This window comes from Pituophis catenifer, unplaced genomic scaffold (assembly GCF_029215685.1).
Source record: "Pituophis catenifer annectens isolate HBS135680 unplaced genomic scaffold, rPitCat1.0.hap2 SCAF_9, whole genome shotgun sequence".
NCBI lineage: Eukaryota > Metazoa > Chordata > Lepidosauria > Squamata > Colubridae > Pituophis > Pituophis catenifer.
Window position 1 is genome coordinate 30469402 of NW_027256889.1, and position 18083 is coordinate 30487484.

Sequence of the window (18083 nt, forward strand, 5' to 3'; positions counted from 1 at the left end):
CCTGGTTTCTTGCCTGATGCTTTTTATCACTACACAAGACCTGCTCTCTTTGCAAAGTCTTCTGTCCAAAGGAAAGTGGGAAGAAAGAAAGCTATTGCACCAGTTTATTGGAGCACACCATGTTTGGATTCAGGCCAGGGATATGGAAAACAGGGAAAGAAGGACAGAAAGATTAAGCAGAACATCAGTTTGAGTTTCTGGTGATTCCAGGAACACATATAAATGGTTTTCTTGGAAACACTATTCATGCCTTCTGGGGTAAGGCATGTTGTAACTTTGATTGGCTTCCCAACTAAGCTTCTAGTCTTAAGATATCTGGTGATCTGGTGGAGCAATGGAACAACTTGCCTCCCAGAATTGTTGATACTCTAATCAACCAACTTTTACTTCTAACAGTCTTAATCTCTAATTAAATAAAATACTATCATAGGGTTTGATTTCTCTTCAATTCTTTTTTTAATCCCATTACACAAATGTCTTCCAAGGTTTATTACAAGCCTCTTTTGTAAATCCAATAAGAAAACATTTTCCAGGTCATGCTTTTGTTTTTCTATTTCCCTTTTATTTTTTAAAAGTTCAGCCAGTTTCTTTTATTTATCTAGTAAAATATCCATTTCCAAATCATCCTCTTGGCCTGTCATTTGTAGTCCCACATTCTTCACATTTCAATATGGGAAATATTATGGAAGATATTTGAAAATGAAGTTGGAGTTAGCAACTACAATAACAATACTGTCGGTAATTACGTTAACTTTTATGGCTGGTTCTCCTCCTGTTTCTCATTCATTTCCCATTTTTTCCCCTCCAAGTCAGTTTTGACAAATATGGTCCTGGTGGACTGGTGGACCCCGATGGCAGCCTTCAATACCATCAATCATTATGTCTTTCTGGAGCAGCCATGGGAGTTGAGGGTGCACAGCATTATCCTATGCTGGTTCTCCTCTTTTCTCTGGGACTGGTTCCAGTGTGTGTGGATTAAGTGGCACAGTGGTTAAAATACAGCATTGCAGGCTAACTCTGCCCACAGCCTGGAGTTTGATCCTGATGGGGCTCAAGGTTGACTCAGCCTTCCATCCTTGCAAGGTGGGTAAAATGAGGACTCGGATCATTGGGGGCAATATGTTGACTCTGTAAACTGCTTAGAGAGGGTTGAAAAGTACGGTGAACTGGTATATAAGTCTAAGTGCTCTTGCTATTAGGAACAAGAGATCCCACAAGGTTCGGTATATTCTCTGCTCCTGTTCAACATCTCCGTGAAGCCTTTCGGTGAGGACATCTGCTGCAATGGGTGAAGTCTCATCAATATGCTGACCGGAATCTGGCTGTTCCCTATGATCTTCTGGGGAGGCTTTTTCCAAGTCTCCAGAGCGAGGGGAGGCGACACTTGGTTCCCAATATGTATGTCTGTACAATTCTCTTCAAATGGTTTTTTAAGTTGTTACCCATGTAACACGGACAGGGTTTTAGGTTTTAAACAATCAATACAACATGCTTGTGACCAGCACTAATAAATTTGGATCAAGCAAAATGAAGTTTACTTCGACATTTCCAAGTATTCTCTTTCTTTATTTTGGAAATAGGAAGAGTTGCTCAGTGGGAGCGTTGTGCTTGGGTGCCAGGAGATCTGAAATTTCAGCGCACAGGTTTCTCTGAGCATTTATTCTTACACGTTAGCATATTGTAGTTAAAAATGGGGAAACTATTCAGGGAGGGAGAACAAGCTGAACATATGCTGTACTGACAACATGAAAAAATATGCAAAAAAGTTGGAATAATATGCAGATCATGTGCCTGATATTTTTAGACTGCAGTTCTGTTCTCAAGACAAGGGGCCGAGTATGGATGTGTGAAAGGAGGCTCACTGCTAACTAGGAATATTTTTATCCATTCCAACATGCCTTGCATCTAATACCTAAAGTCAGGTTCTGAGCTGACCTCAGACAGTTTGGTACAGGTGATCTTTGTTTAGTGACTGTTCAACGTTACAACAGCACTGAAAAAAATGATTTATGACCATTTGTCACATTTATGACCATTGCAACATTCCCGTGGTCACATGTTCAAAATTTATTACAAGTCATTGAAAAATGGTTCATATTTATGACAGTTGCAGAGTCTCAGGCCACGTGATCACCTTTTGCAACCTTCTGACAAGCAAAATCAATGGCGAAGCCAGATTCATTTAACAACTCTATTTCTAACTTAACAACTGCAGTGATTCATTTAACAACTGTAGCAAGAAAGGTCACAAAGCAGGGCAAAACTCATTTAACAAATGACTCACTTAGCAACAGAAATGTTGGGGTCAATTGTGGTTGTAAGTGGAGGACTACCTATATGTGGGGCAGATCCTGGAAATAATTCTGGGCCATTTCAATTACAGAGTTGGAAGGAACCTTTGAGGTCATCTAGTCCAACCCACTGCCAGCAGAGTGGCATGAGAGGAATAATGGAAGAGGCTGTAGATTCACTCACTGCCCTTAAAAGCAGCTGGATCTCCTCGGCCAGCCCTAATGCAGGCCCTCTGCCTGAGGGAATGCACTCTCAGCGTGAACGGAAATGGGGGAAGAAAGGGGTGAACATGTGCAAATGTCATTCAGGCAGGTAGGAAACAGTTGTCGCAACTGTTTTTCACTTCTATTCTATATTATACCCCTTCCCATTGTTATCTATTTTTATATCTATCCTCAAATTAGTTAATTATGTAGTGTTACAATTGTTCAATTCTTATAGAAATAATAAACCCACTTATTTTATAACATACATTTCCTTTGATAATACAGATCCAATATTTTAATATAAATCAGTTGGTTATATAACTATCTCTTTTTTCCCCTTTATATATTGATCAATATGAACATGAATATTCCAATTATTTCTATGCAATCCAATTTCTTACAAATCAATTATGTTTACATGATAATAAAAAACCAAATAGTTTTCCCCATATGTTCCTCCAAACCACAACTTAACCATTTCTGCTTTCACCACAATATACAATTAAAAATATTTCAATTATTAGTTTCCCTAGTTAAATAAAGCTTTCCCCATATATTACTCATTTTCAAATCTTAAACTCTCCTAATGGACCAAATAGTTTTCCCCATATGTTCCTCCAAACCACGACTTAATCATTTCTGCTTTCATTACATATATACAATTAAAAATATTTCAATCATTAGTTTCCCTAATTAAATTTTAAAATGTTCTAGCTATTATCCTCTAATCATAAAGCTTTCCCCGTATATTACTCAAAGCCACAACTTAACCTTTCTACTTTCACCACCATATACCATAAAAGGTATCTCAATTGTTATAGTTTAAACTTATTCATATTTCTAAACAAAAAACAAAAAAACCTTGTCATTATCTACATTTTAAAGATACAAATAAAGATATTCCAATTATTATTCATTTCATTTCTGCAATCATGATTTCCCATTTATTTCTTACTACAATTCATATTTCAATTCTAAATATATATAGCATACTTCTCTTTCATTTTTTTCTTTTTCTCCCTTCCCATTTTTATTTTTGCTTTTTTTCTTTTGTGCTTTAAAATCTTGAACTCTCCTCTTTTGCCCTAAATTTCCCATCTCTTTTCTCCTTTTCTTATCTCCCCACTGTTTATCCCAGTGTAATCATTCTGTATTTCACAGACCTGGACTCTTCTATTTTGCCCTGCATTTCCTGTTGTTTTCCATCCTTTTCTTCTCTTTTTTATTTTTTCACTGTTGATCCCAGTGTAATCATTTAAGTTTTTTATGTTCTTTCTAGTCCACCGTTCTTTTCTTCTTTGTCTCTTTCCGCTCTTTCTGTTTTTTCCATTGTTAATCCCAATGTAATCTCTAAAAACCTCCTTTTTATTATTACTGTCCACATATTCAATTAATTTTCCAAAATTAATCTCATTGTCTTTATCTTCTTTATTTTCAGTCTCTGTGTCTTGCTTTTCCGTCTTTATTTCCTTGTCAACTTGAGCATGCTCTATCTCAATTTTTGGATCCTCAAGTTTCAATACTCCATGTAACATTGTAATTATTCCTCTTATTTCTGCTTTCCATGACAAGTTTCCATCATTTCTCTAATTTCCTGGGCCATTTTATTCTTTCTGTGTTGATATTGTTCCAGTTTTAAAAGTTTCATTGTTTTCCTTTTTTTTTTCCAAAGTCAAGCCGCTTGTAGACAAAGCAATCCTCCCCAAAAGTTCTCACGACTATTATCACTAATGCAGTTCAAAATTTTCCAAAACAAAGTTTCCAAATTGCAATGATCCTTTTTCTCCTGAAGATGTCTCTCTACAATCCACAATTCCTCTTAATTGTCTAGCAAAGTATCCATTTTGTATCAATCCATGTTAACAATCTTTACTAGCTTCTTTTTTCTTCTTTTTAACTTTGAAAATACCAAATCAATTTTATAGTCCAGTCCAAATTAAACAATACTTTCCCCCTCTTTTTTTTCTTTTATTTATCTTTAGGTATATAGCACTTCTGTTGCAGGGCTTGATGTCCAATTCTCTTTTATTTTTCTTAATATTCAAGAAAAGGGATCTATTTATTTTCTTTCCAATCCTTTAACCAATTTTGGGGTTACTTCTAATTCTTAACATTTTCCAGATAGTTTTATTCAAAAGTCAATTTTCTTTTCGGGTTTTTTGTCCCTTTAAATTCAGCTTACATCCTCTTTTCTTCCCCCCATGCTCATTAGCCACTAATTTTACGCTGGGTTTTTTTCAGGTTTAATTTTTTTTGTTGTTGTTATTTCACCTGTGGGTTGGCTGTCACTCACCTGGCTTCAAAAACTCCATTGCAATCACTGCTCCTGCTCATTACTTAGTCCGGTTGCCTCAGCTTCTTGACAGCAGCAATGGCTGCCGCCCCCGCCGAATCGGAGAGAGATTCCTCTGACCTTCGAGGAACTTGCCTGTACCTCTTGGTCTTCTGAGGTGCCTGTCCTTCTTCCCCATCCCTACAGGATGGTTCTGGTCCGAAGACCCCTCAGCAGTGGTTCGTCAGTCCAGGTTTTAGTGGAGCTCATCAGAGCCTGCTAATTCCCCGACTGTCTCGCTGCGACGCTTCCAGTCGAATCGAAACTGCCAACATCTTAAAGGTGATTTACGTGTAGCTTGTAAAACTCAGCACTGTAATTTGGCATGTGGTTTTCTACAGGCTGTGATTTAAGATTTGTTTGGAGATAATTTCGCTGGCCTCTTGCTTTATCAACCTCATCTCCCACAAACTGAAGTTTAGGCAAGCCAGACAGATAGCAGAGTTGTTTATTGCAAACTGTATAATCTGTAGCAATGGGAGGAGCCATTGCAATATATTAAATGTCACCATGAAAACCTGGAGGTGAAGTCCCCTAATGTGGAGAAGATGGCAGGGAGGTGATGGGTTGGAGGGATGAAGTGGAACTGCTTAATTCATTCTTTGCATCTGTCTTTATGCAAAAGAAAAAAATGGTCCAACCTATCAAAAGCAGAACTGTAAAAGGCAGATTAGGAATACAAGTCAAAATAGGCAAGACAATGGTAAGAAAACACTTGTCCACTCTAGATGAGCTCAAATTGCCAGGATTAGATAGATTACTCCATGGCTTAGGACCTGGCTATTTACGGGACCGCCTGCTGCCACCAATAGCCTCCCACCGACCAGTACGCTCCCATAGAGAGGGGCTCCTCTGGGTGCCGTCGGCCAAACAATGTCGACTGGCGGCCCCCAGGGGGAGAGCCTTCTCTGTGGGAGCACCTACGATCTGGAACGAGCTCCCCCCCGAGATACGGAGGATTCCCGATCTGCGTACCTTCCGTCGCGCGCTTAAGACGTTTTTATTCCATCAAGCTGCCCTGACCTAAACTTTTCCTCTTTTAAATGGAATTTTAAATTTGGTTTTAATTTATTGGGGTTTTAAAATGTCTCAGCCAAATTTATTTAATTAGTTTTATCTCTATTTTAAATTTTGTATCTACATGTTTTATCTTATGGCTGTTCACTGCCCTGAGTCCTTCGGGAGTAGGGCGGTATACAAATTTAATAAAATGAAAATGAAAATGAAAAATTACATTCCAGGGTTCTGAAGGAGCTGGCAGGCATAAACAGTAACAGAGTTGGAAAGGACCTTGGAGGTCTTCTTAGTCCAATTTATGCCATTTCAGACAAATGGCTGTCCAATCTTTTCTTAAAGACCTCCAATGATGGTGCACCTACAACTTCTGCAGGCAAGCCCTTCCAACATTTAACTGTTCTCCTGCCAGGAAATTTTTCCTTATTTCTAGGTTGGATCTCTGCTTGATAAATGTCTATGGACATTCTCAGTCATCCAGGTCATGGTTGGCCCAAAGGTGCTTTTTTAAGAGGCAACTGGACTTTTTGGTTTTTCTTTGAAGACGTTTTGAAGACATCCAGAGCTGAAGAAGCTTCTTAGATGAGAAGCGAAACATCATCAAAGAAAAACTAGAAAGTCCAGTTGCCTCTTGAAAAAGCACCTTTGGACCTCCATTTGACAACTTTCCAACTTTACTGGCCCTCAGTGCTTTGGAGAAGAGGCCGCCAAAGCCCTCTCTCATCCCCCCATGCCTTCACTCACCCTCACTCTCTGCTCTGTTGGATCGCCGGCCGTTCGCTTACCCCACCCACTCCCAATCTATTGCTGCCTCCTGAGTCCCAGCTGATGGCTAGAGGGAAAAAACCTGTTTAAATTCTTGCCGCAGGGCTTCAAAGGGCCGCCCTACAGCTGATCAGTGTTAAAAGAAAACAAATGAGTAGGCCGGTGCCTGCAAAAATAGAAAAAACAGCCCCTTTCAGCTTCAGGATAGGTTAATTAGCACAAATTGATTAGATCAGCCTTGACTCTCAGCTGATTGGCTCTCAGCTGTTTTGTGGAGGGCTCTGTTGCTAGCTGCAAAAAAATCTGGAGCAGATTTTTTTCCCCCTAGCTATGCTGAAAAAGCGAAACGGAAAGTAAAGCAGGGTCTTTGCTGCAACGTGACAAAATGAGGCAGAGAGATATTTCTTTTTCTTTTTCCTCACCAAAAAAAGGTAGGTGCAAAACTGCAAACAATGGGAATGTCAGCGTTCCAAATTAGGCTCTCTTCCAGCGCTGACATAACAAGATGAACTTTTGCCTAGTTTTGTATGTACAGATAGTGTTTCCTGGGAGACGAGGGTGGGGGCTACATTCCTGTGAAAAGAACGTGCCGGGAGGTAGAGATGGATTTGCATGATGGCCAATGGGACATTGGGGTTGGAGAGCGGAAGAGGAGGGGGTTGGAAGGAGGGGCCAGTTTGGCTGCAAAAATGAAATCAGGATTGTCGGCTTTTTTATGTTCTTAAATAAAAATGTTTCATTAGAGAGATTGCGCTTGAAAATGAAACTCATTTAAGATAGCACCGAAACCTGACAGACAGCCAAACTCTCCTCCAAATCCAGGCTGGCTGAGTTTAAATCATCCCGTTCCCTCCCAGACATCTGGTCGGACGGACTATGGCTGAAGCCAAGCTCTCGGAGGAAAGCCTGCTTCAAGAAACGGGAGGAGCAGAAGCAGTCGTGATTCCAGCCAACTTGGAAAATACAAAGGTAAAAGATAAAGAAAAACCCCTAAGTGAATTGGGAAGGGCGAGCTGGGGATGGGGATGGCAGCGAAGCCCAGACAAGGCAGCACCTCCCCACCCCAGGATGAGAGACGAGGCAGAGGACTACCAACACCAAGGCTGGCCCTCCAGAGCTCAGCACAGAGAGGAGAGGGCAGAGAGGGAGGAGCCACCCCAGTTCAGAGGGAAGTTCGATGGTGACCCAGACAACCTCGCCCAATTCCTCGATTCAGCTGAGATATACATAGAGCGGTTCGGACACCTCTACCCTTTCCCCAGAGCCCTAGTGAATGCTATCTCGGAAGGGCTGGAGGGAGAAGCAAAGAGGTGGTCAGCATCACTCTACAAATACAGGGCCCCCCAGCTACAAAATGCGGATGGGTTCTTGCAACTATTGAGAGCCTGTTATGAGGAGGAGGAGGAGGACCCCTATGTGGAAGACGAGCTCAGAAACCTAATGCAGAGGGGGAAGCCTATCAGAGAGCATATCCATGAATTCAGGAGAGTCATTGGGACACTGCCTCCCCTACCAGAGCGATTGCTGGTGTATTTTTTTAGAACAAGCCTAGATAAAAGAATTTCCCAAGTGACTGCCTATCGTGACATCCCAAACCGACTCGCTGAATGGTTCCGGGTAGCGATAAAAGTCGACAGAGGGCTGCAGGCGAGTGACACGTCAAAACCACCAGAGGAAAAGGAGAGGGGCCGGATGTCAGCGTTCCAAATTAGGCTCTCTTCCAGCGCTGACATAACAAGATGAACTTTTGCCTAGTTTTGTATGTACAGATAGTGTTTCCTGGGAGACGAGGGTGGGGGCTACATTCCTGTGAAAAGAACGTGCCGGGAGGTAGAGATGGATTTGCATGATGGCCAATGGGACATTGGGGTTGGAGAGCGGAAGAGGAGGGGGTTGGAAGGAGGGGCCAGTTTGGCTGCAAAAATGAAATCAGGATTGTCGGCTTTTTTATGTTCTTAAATAAAAATGTTTCATTAGAGAGATTGCGCTTGAAAATGAAACTCATTTAAGATAGCACCGAAACCTGACAGGGAAATTTAGGGCAAAAAAGGAGGTTCAAGATTTTAAAACACAAAAGAAAAAAAGCTCTATTTAACTAGGGAATTGTAATAATTGAGATACTATTAATTGTATATTGTGTTGAAAGCAAAAATGGTTAAGTTGTAGTTTGGAGGAATATATGGGGGAAATTATTTGGTTTATTATTATTGGTAAATATAATTAATTGATTTGTAAGAAATTGGATTGCATGGAAATAATTGGAATATTCATGTTCATATTGATTAATATACAAAAAAGATAGTTATATAACTAATTGATTTATATTAAAATGTTGAATTTGTATTAAACAACTGTATTACATAATTACATAATTAACCAATGTGAGGATGGATATAAAAATAGATGACAATGTGAAGGGGTATAATATAGAATAGAAGGGAAAAGTTGAATTTGATTAAGATTAGAGATGAGGATGTTGGAAGAAATCTCCTTCTGGTTCTGCTCCAAGTGGGGAAAAAGACACTGGAAACATGGAGACTGCTTGGAAAGATGGTTTAATGGTGGACAGGATCACATGGCTTGAGTTCCTGAACAGAAAAGGGCAGATACAGTGAGTCCCTGGGTTTTTATGCTCTCCCTGGCTCTGAACTTCCTGGGGCACAGGAAGAGTATCCTGATTGGTTGTCAGACTCCCAGGGGGTGGGGGTCTTAGCTAGCCTTGCTGGCTGATGTAATCTTCCCAGGTGCCATGTGGTGAGCTTCTGTTGCTAGATGGGTAGAGGGCTAATCGTATCTTTGTTGGATCTTTGGCAATTTCTACTATGGCTCTGCCTGAAGGAGGTAGATCTTTGTTATGTAGAATAGACTGGCCCAGGCCTTAATGGCCCATTGACAAAGGGTGGGGGCAGGAAGATGGGAGCTGCTTTAAAATATGTGTCTCCATTTCTCATCCAGGGAAACATAATATTCTACCTTATCGATATTTCCCAAAATATTTCATTCTCCTAGGAAAGGGGTGTGTGCTAACCTCCTACAAGGATGAAGGGTAATATTGGTTTTTTTAAAAAATAGATGAGGAATAAATATGGCAAAAAGGAAATATAGAAATTATAAATTTAATTGAAATGACTAAACACTGTTTAAATTTGTGAACCGGCCAAATACTCTGTTCAAAGAAAATACATTGTATGTTTGTATGTGTGTTTCTAATTATTGCTATTTATTCATATTTGTTCTCTTTTATTCTTTAAAGTTTAACAATTCATTCTTTATCTTAATATCTTCATATTTGTTTGGGGTTGGTTTTCTTCCCTTTCATCTTTTTTATTGTACAGCAATCTTTCTCCTCAAACCTACCACCTCTCTCTTTTCTTTCCTTCTTACTTTCTCTTCCCCCCCTCTTCTTCTCCTCCCTACTTCCTCTTCCTTTCTCCTTCTCCTCCTCTCTTCCTCCCTCTCTTACCCTCACTCCTACTCTAATTTCCCTTCCCTTCCTTCATCCCTCTCTATTGCTGTATCCTTTTATGCATATGGACTACTCAGAGGGCTGAAAAAGTTATTTTTGACTGGTCCTCCGCACTTTTGACCAGTCCTCGAACTTACGACTGTCCTCACATTTTACGTTTTTGCCATATCTTGTCACCATGGTGAAGAGAAGCAGTTGTGAAATGAGTGACACGGTTGTTAAGAATGCTGCACGGGCATAAATGTGAGGATGGTCATAAGTGTGAGGACCAGTCAAAAGTGCGAGGACCTGTCAGAAATGACTATTTTCAGCCCTCTGAGTAGTCCCTATACTCACATGACCAGCTAGCCATGCCCACAAAATAAGCCACGCCCACAGAACCGGTAGTAAAAAAATTTAGAACCCACCCCTGGTTGGGGGTCACCACAACAGGAGGAACCGTATTAAAGGGTCGCGGCATTAGGAAGGTTGAGAACCACTGTTCTAGAGTCTCAACATTTTTTGTATCATACTAACCAGAACTGGATGCAAGTATTCCAAGTGTGCCTGACTAGTATGGTATAAAGTGGTATTAGCACTTCAAGTGATCTTGCTGCTATCCCTCTATAGACGCAGCCTAGGACTGCATTGGCCTTTTTGCAGTTGAAGCATGTTGCTGGATCTTGCTTAAGTGGTTGTCCATTAGGACTCCCTTTCACAGTTACTGCAGTTAAGCCAGGTACCACATATTCTATACCTGTGTATTTGGTTTTTCCCACCTAAATGTAAAACCTTACTTTTCTTAGTACTGAATTGCATTTTGTTGAATAAGGCCCATTGTTCAACTCTGCCAAGATACTTCTGGATCTTGAGCCTATCTGTTGGCTATTCCTGCCAGCTTGTCGTCATCTGCAAATTTAATGAGTTCCCCTTCTATCCCCTCATCTAAATGATTTCTGGAGATGTTGAATGGTATTAGGATACCTAAGATAGACCCTTACGGTATCACACTGCATGCTTCCCTCCATGTAGATGTAGTTCCATTAAGGACTACACGCTGAGTGTGGTTGGTCAGCCAGTTATGAATCCACCTGGTGGTGATGGTAACTCACAATTTCCAATTACCAAGAAGTAGGCTGTGGTCTATTTCCTTACTGAAGTCTGTCTACTTCTCTGGCCCTTACTGGATTAGTACAAAGTTGAAATAACACAATGTTATTCCTTATAGTTATTTAAGTTTTCAAAACCTTAACGCTTAACGCATTGTAAGCCGCCCTGAGTCTCCGGAGAAGGGCGGCATATAAATCAAATTAAAAAAAAAAAAATAAAAAAAAAAAAACCAAACAAACTGGAAGGGATACAGGGGCCTGAAAAGAGCCTGGAGGTGATGGACAGAGTCCTACTGTTTGATTTGCAGTGCTGAGATTAGCAGGTGCTTCCTGCGGCATCTGGTGAGGGGCTGAAATGAGAGGGCAAGGAGGTCAGAGGCCTCAGCTCCTGAGGTTGATTCAGTGGGCTCTTTGACACCACTGCCTGGAGCTGTTTGACTCCTGTGGGTGAACTTTCTGGGAATGAAGCCAATTTAAGAAATCCCATTCCAGATTTCATCCTGTTTCTCCACTTCAGCCACAGTAATATTTATGAATTGTGGGCTGGATTGCAGGCAGCCCCAGTTCTTGGGTTCCCTGTTTCTTTACTCTTCCCACCCATGCTCAGAAAGCAGTCATGGGTTATCTTCTTTTCCTTGCCCAGAGCTCATAGGACACATTCATGTTTTGAAAATGTACAGGTACTTGTCAGGTGTGCTTCCTTCAAAATCCAGGGAAGAATGACCCAAACTCCATGTTTTATAGAGAAAGGTACTTTTACTAGAAATGAAGTGAACGCAACCATGGCTAAGATGAAATTAAAAATAATAGGTGCGACTTCCGGTTTGCGAGCCTCGGCGACGGCGGTGTTTCTTTAAAGACCGCCAGCCCCGCCGCCTGTAGAGCCGCCCCGCGATCGAGGAGCGGCTCGAAAACTCCAAAATCTTGAAGATTGAAGGAGAAGAGATAGCAGGGTACAGGTTGAGCCCCTGTAACCCCCCAGGGAACTGTTTCTGGGGAGGAAACAGGCGTGGCTCCCTTCCAACCTGCTGAAACTCCGGGCGGCGTGGGACGTTTCTGCTAATTAGCAGAACAAGCCGGCAGCAGCAAACTCTTAAAGCGAAAGGAACTAATTTTAACAATCAACGGAAATATCAACTTGAATCCAGAAACTTGAAAACTGCAAGTATCAGTGCTTTGTTGACTTTCTAATTTAAAAGAGAAAGTGAGTGAGTGAAAGTGATTTGAAAAAAAATGGCGCCCAGCATTTGAGTTAACGAGCTAATGAAAGTGGATTTGTGAAGCCTTCCTGCTTTGTTACAAAGTTATAAAGCTGCTACAAAGTTGCTCTATCTAAAGAAAAAATTTCTTTTTCTAAAATTTGACTTTGTTTTACTTCAGCTTCACTTGATTAAATCTGGGGGACTTTTTTAGAAGCTTTTGTGGAAGAGGGAAAGGAAAAAGAACTTCCCTCTTTAGAAAAATTAGCTTACGTGGCACAATGGCTTCAAAGAAGCAGGAAGGGAAGGCATCAGGGGGGGGATCCCCCACACATAAACATCAAACGCAACTTCCCCCTGCTCAACAGTTACAAACTCAGAAAAAAGAAATTGATGTGGGAGATTTAAAAGACTTTATTTCTAAAACTTTGGATGAAAAATTTCAAGAATCTCAACAGGAAATAGATCATAAACTTCAAAAATCACATGAGGAATTTCTGCAGGAAATTAATGAAGTTAAAGATATGGTGAAGCAGAATCAAAATATGGTGACCAAAAAAATATCAGAAGTGGCGTCTGGCCTGGCAAATTTTATTGGGAAAGTTGATTTTAAAGTTGAAGAACTCAAATTAGAAGTTAATGTTAGGATGAAAGATAATGACTATAAAATTGAAGAAGCTGATAATAAAATGCAGAGAATTGAAGATGAGATTGTCATGATACAATTCCGGGCGATGGAATTTGCCATACGGCTTCGGGGAATTCGAGAGGAGGAGAGACAGGACTTGAGACAAGTTTGCTCTGAAGCCTTGGCTAAGATCTTACAAGTTAACCCTGATCTGGTATTTCACAAAATAGATAAAATTTACAGAGTGAACTCTTGGGTGGCCAGACAAAGACAACTGCCTAGAGATGTGGTCATATATTTTACTGAGAGAGAAATTAGAAATGAAATCCTCCAAAAATCTTTTCACACCTCTGTACAAGTGGGGGGCTCACGACTTGTAATTTTTAAAGAATTACCTCCTAAAATGCTGAAAGCTAGAAAAGAATTTGGTTTTCTTGTTAAGGAATTGAAAGACTTACAGATACCCTTCCGGTGGGACGCGCCAGCTGGGATAATTTTTAGATATAAGGGAGAAGGATATCGATTGAATACTGTGGAGAAGGCACAACATTTTTATAGTACTATTCTTAAGGAAAGAACACCATCTCCACGTACATCTACAGTTTTGGAGATTAAGGAGAGTGAAGAGAGGCAATTGGAAGAACAGCCTAAGCAGGAATTAGAAAATGTGCAAGGTGCAGAAGGAGGTTTTCTGAGTGAGCCCTTGCTGGATTCTTCTCCAATTTTGGATTTGATTCAGTTGACTGAAGTTAAAGATCAACGTATAACTAGAGCTCAATCCAAATTACTTAAACAAAAGCAACAACAACAACAGGAAAGACAAGACAAGAAGGCAGCAAAGAGTACCCCACAAGAGAGTGGAGCTATGGGAGGAGCAAGATCGAAGCTCTTGGATGAACTTCAAATATTTTGCTCTGCGCTCCAGAAACAGGCCGATGACCCTTAAGTGTTTATCTTGGAATGTTAATGGGTTGAATTCAGCACAGAAAAGGAAGAAACTATTTACATATTTGAAACAATTTAATAATGATATAATATGTTTACAAGAAACGCATATTACAACTCAAGATCAGAAATATCTGATAAATTCAAAATTAGGAGTACATTATATATCTTCAACTTCGCAGAAAAAGAATGGTGTGGTTATTTATGTAAATAAAAAATTAACAGCAAAAGTTATAGAAGTAGATCAAGATGGTAGGTTTGTAGCAATTGAATTGCTTACAGCAAATGGTCAAATTCTTTTGATTGGAATTTATGCTCCCAACCAACAACAGGATTGTTTTTACAAGATGTTACATACTAAAATAGTGCAATGGGACTATAGATCTATTTTATTTATGGGAGATTGGAATGGAGTAATTGATTCTAAATTAGACAAAAAGAGCTTGGCAAAGTCTAGAATTAGACTACCGCAGACTTTTTTTGATTTGAAAGAAGATATGGAACTAAAAGATGTTTGGAGAATACATAATCCGAATGAATTGGATTACACTTTCTTTTCCGATAGACATAGATCCTTTTCTAGGATTGATTTTATCCTGTTGTCAAATGATCTACTTATTAAGACAAAAAGAACAAAGATTTTTCCAAGAACTTTGACTGACCATAGTGTCAGGTTTCGGTGCTATCTTGAATAAACTTCATTCTCAAGCACAAGCTGTCTAATGAAACATTTTATTTTTAAGCATAGCAGAATCCGACATTTCTGACTCAAATTTGCAGCCAAACTGGCCCCTCCTTCCAACCCCCTCCTCTTCCGCTCTCCAGCCCCAACGTCCCATTGGCCATCATACAAATCCATCTCTACATCCCGGCACGTTCTTTTCACAGGAATGCAGCCCCCCACCCTCGTCTCCCAGGACACCCTATCTGTATATACAAAACTAGGTAAAAGTTCATCTCAGCAATAAATCAAGCTTCCGCTCTTTCTGCTTCAACTTGTTATGTCAGCGCTGGAAGAAAGCCTAATTTGGAACGCTGACACATAGCCCTGTATGGATAGAAATTGAGATGGATAAGGTTGAGAGACGTTCTTGGAGATTAAATGAGAATTTGTTTAGATATGAAAAAAATACAATAGAACTTAAAAAGCATTTGAAAGAATTTTTTGAGATAAATTTGAATAAAGGTACCCCAATTGAAATTGTTTGGGACGCTAGTAAAGCTTATATGAGAGGGGTACTTATCTACATGAATTCTAAACATAGACTGTTCCGACAAAAGAAAAGATCTGAGTTGGAAATGGAAATAAAGAATAAGGAACAATTACTTATTAAAAACCCAACAGATGAAAGAATACGAAGTGCTATAAAACTCTTGAAAGACCAATTTCAAATGCTTATGGCGGAACAAGTTGCAACAAGTTTACAATACGCGAAGCATAATACATTTTGCAATGCCAATAAACCGGGCAGATGGTTGGCTTACACACTGAGGAAAAAACAAAGTATACGGACTATTGATAGTATTAACATTGGAGGGAAAGAAATTTTTCAACAAAAATTAATTAAAGAAGCTTTTGTGGATTATTATACTAAATTATATGCCAAAGAAGAGGTGCAGAATGGACTTATAGAAAAATATTTAAAGGATAAGAGAGTTACAAAAATTACTGATCAACAAAAGGAAAGAATGAATTATCCTATAACAGAGGAGGAGATAATAGCAGCAATTAAGCAGCTAAAAACAGCCAAAGCTCCTGGCACGGATGGTTTGACTGCAGTGTATTACAAAACTTTACAAGCTGAAATGGTGGAACAACTTAGAGACTTATTTTGCAATATTCAACAAGGGGGTAAAATACCCCCATCTTGGACAACTGCTTATATATCTCTGATACCAAAGGAACAAGTTGGTCCTAAAAAACCAGAGAACTACAGACCAATATCTCTTTTGAACACAGACTATAAAATTTATGCGAAGGTATTAGCCAACAGGTTGATGCCAGTAATCCAAAAAGTAATTCATGAGGACCAAGCGGGATTTATTGAGGGCAGATATATGAAGGATAATGTAAGGCAAGTAATAGACTTATTGGAATATCTTGATAAGAATAAACAGATTTCTGCAGTGCTGGTTTTTTTGGATGCGGAGAAAGCCTTTGATAGAGTGGATTGGAACTTTCTACTAAAGACTTTAAAAAAGATGGGCTTTGGGGACCAATTTATACAGTCGATCTTAGCAATTTATCAAGAGCAAAAAGCACAGATTATTATTAATGGAAGTTTGACGACAGAGTTTAAAATTGAAAAAGGAACAAGACAGGGATGTCCGTTGTCCCCACTTTTATTTATATTAACATTGGAAGTCTTGCTAAATACAATACGGGACTCAAAAATTTTGAAAGGTATAGTGATAAGGCAAGAGGATTATAGAATAAAGGCATTTGCAGATGATCTGGTTGTTACCCTATCACAACCAATGGAATCAATAATCCTGATGAACGACATTATACAAGACTATGGTAGAGTTTCAGGTTTTAAACTGAACTCAAAAAAGACTAAAATGATAGTTAAGAATATGACACAAGATCGTAAACACGAGCTTGAAAGGAGGGCAGGTTTTGAAATTGTACCTAAGGTAAAATATCTTGGAATTCAGGTTGCAGAATCAAATATGAAATTGTTTCAAAATAATTATGAGGTGTTGTGGCGAGAGGTTCAGAAAGACATGGAGACTTGGAAAAAGCTGCAACTGTCTTTACTTGGAAGAATAGCAGCAGTTAAGATGAATATTTTGCCAAGATTTCTGTTTTTGTTCCAAATGATTCCGGTGCTTAAAAGTGACAAACAACTGAAAGTCTGGCAGTCTGGTGTGAATAAGTTTGTCTGGAACGAGAAAAAGCCGAGAGTGAAATTGAAAATTATGCAAGATGTTCCAGAAAGAGGAGGCCTTAAACTCCCAAACCTACAGTTATATTATGATGCAGCAGCTTTAACTTTAACAAGTGACTGGTTTGGAAATAAAAAGGCTGGAATATTGAATGCAGAAAGTTTTGATCTTGAATTTGGATGGCATGCTTACTTATTCTATGAAAATAAAGTGGATAAAGTATTTAAAAGTCATATACTTAGAGACTCCTTGATGAAAGTTTGGAAGAAGCACCGACTCAAATGGGATTATAAAATACCGTTATGGCTGGATCTTGGTCATACCTTGTGGAATACAAATATAATGTCACTCGGGGGGTTTTTATATAAAGAGGTTCTTTTTACAGATGCGGGCAGATGGCAGCTGAAGACATTGCAGACACTGTTGGACGAAGGGATTAATTTAACCTGGTTACAATATAATCAATTACAAATGAGATGGAAAGAGGACCAAAAAACTGGTATTATGTTGCATGAGGAAGAATTGGTTAGACATATAAGAGAGAAAGGTCCAATGCATATTAAAAGGCTTTATAATGTTTTGTTAGAAAGAGATTCAGAAACGGAATTAGTTAAAGATTGTATGATTAAGTGGGCACAGAATTTTGAAGAACCAGTGATGCTGGAAACTTGGGAAAAAATTTGGGTTCAGAATGTTAAATTTACACAGTCGCAAAACCTGAGAGAAAATTTTTATAAAATGTTTTATAGATGGCATTTAGATCCTAAAAAGTTGTCATGTATGTACCCTAATGTTCAGCCAAAATGTTGGAGATGCGAATGTTTGGATGCTACGTATTATCATGTATGGTGGACCTGTAGGAAAGTTAAGGCTTTTTGGATAAAAATTTGGTGGGTCATGCAGAATGTTTTGAAGAAAAAAATTCAATTTTCTCCACAATTGTTTTTATTGGGTATAGTTAAGGGTTTTACACGGGGTGAAATAAAACTAATATTGTATATGATAACAGCAGCAAGATTGTTGATAGGTAAATACTGGAAGAATGAAGCTTTGCCTACTATCGAGGAATGGACTTTGAAGATGGCCAGTTTTGCAGAGATGGCGAAGATTTCAGCGTATTTAAAAGATTGTTCACAAGAGACTTATGAATGGGAATGGAAAAGGTGGATAGAATATGTTCAGAACAAATACCAAACTAGAAAGTATCAAATAGCTTTTATTTGAAAATAATGTATTAGAAATATTTTAATGTAAAGAGA